The 1,508-nt window shown below is 29.0% G+C and overlaps 1 protein-coding gene across 4 annotated transcripts in view; it reads left to right on the top strand.

Annotated features, from left to right (window-relative positions):
• DGKB (diacylglycerol kinase, beta 90kDa) overlaps positions 1–1,508 on the top strand; it is a 1,124,393-nt gene that overhangs the window by 206,453 nt on the left and 916,432 nt on the right. The gene's annotated exons all lie outside the window — the stretch shown is intronic.

The following is a 1,508-nucleotide window of genomic DNA, read 5'->3' as shown; positions in this document are numbered from 1 at the left end:
AAAATTAATTCATTATTACTGAAATAAATCATGGTTCTTGAAACTTTAGCCAAGCCAATTTGATAATTTCTAGACATCAAAGTTTATATGAAACCAGTCATCAGCTATTACCAGAAACAATAATATAAGAAATGGGGCATGTATGTGCAGTTTCCTGGAAAATGTCCCAACTTTTTCTTTCTATGAAATTTGTTACTTGGGTAAGTCTTTTGTATAAGTATTTAGGAATGTAATGAATGCAAAGACTGAGTTTCTAATATATTATTTTCTACAAAAGAGGGTTTAAAAAGTTCAAAGGGTACTTTAAAATTATTATTTGAGTTTATGCGATAAAAAACTGTTAAGTTTCCTTTATTCATAAATCTTTCAACTACAACAGAAAATGAGAAATAATCATTCATTTTTATATAAAAATTTTACTTTCCATTAACATCCAGGTAAGTTTGAATCATAGCATTCTAAATTTTAGAATGTAAAAATAGATATATAATGTAATCTGGAATTTTATAAATAACATATTTCAGTACTTTTGCTTGTGCAATGGCTATATATTTAAAAGATTGTTTTATTTGATATTGTGAGTTGGAAATTCAGTTCTTCAGAACAGCTCTCTATTTCTTTTTTAACACTTCCTCTCTTTCGATGTAGAAGTTCCTTGAGTTTCTAATTCAGTTCTGAGAAATCAATCCTCTGGTCTTTTTGTTCTTCTGCACAAAGTACAGCAGTGAAAAGATTTGACTCAATTGCAATAAGTTTTATTCCATATATAGTCATCTACAAATGCTTTTGGTGAATGAGAAGGAATGCAAAGAGACTGAAAATGTTGCACAAAAAGGAAAATGAGTGACAAGGCAAAAGGTTAGAAATGAAAGATTGACATCATACCTTTCAGTTACAAGTTAGATATTTTCTAAACTTTTCTTGAGATGAAACACAAGGGCCAGTTTGTCATTTTAGAACTCAGAAGTGTCTTTTTGTAAATATTTTACTACATTTTTCCTTCCTCTTCTTTCTTTCTTTTAGAGACTCTGCAAGTCATATGATAAAATAAGTAGGAAATGCCAAAGGAATATGGAAACTATAGATAATATACCCTTTTCTATTCTATTCTGTTTGGGTGACTCTACATAGAAAATATATTTTTACTTTCCTCTTAAAAAAGGGAATAGGAATATAGGATATGTCCATATGATGTACACAAAATCTTGATTTATGAAAACTGTGCACTAGCAAAGGAATAATGAATATCTTCTAGCAGTGTGGCAAATTGAGCAAAAGTATTTCATCAATAAACATCTTGAAATATATTGCTGAACTCACAATAACTATGGGAAATTTTTAAAGAGGGAAATAAAAAGAAGGGCTGACAAAAGAAGGTTACTAGCTGAAAGAAGCTATGTCCCCCAAGCACAAAAGCTAATACAAGACAATTAAACAGATGTAAGTGTATAAGTGATTCATGACATTTCATGTAAGGAATATTTAAAAAATAACAACAACAAAAAAAA

The sequence above is a fragment of the Elephantulus edwardii genome, unplaced genomic scaffold (assembly GCF_000299155.1).
Source record: "Elephantulus edwardii isolate Elephantulus edwardi_28Jun2011 unplaced genomic scaffold, EleEdw1.0 scaffold00007, whole genome shotgun sequence".
In the NCBI taxonomy this organism is placed as follows: Eukaryota; Metazoa; Chordata; class Mammalia; order Macroscelidea; family Macroscelididae; genus Elephantulus; species Elephantulus edwardii.
The sequence above is the reverse complement of the archived record's forward strand: the minus strand, read 5'-3'. Positions and strand labels throughout refer to the sequence as shown.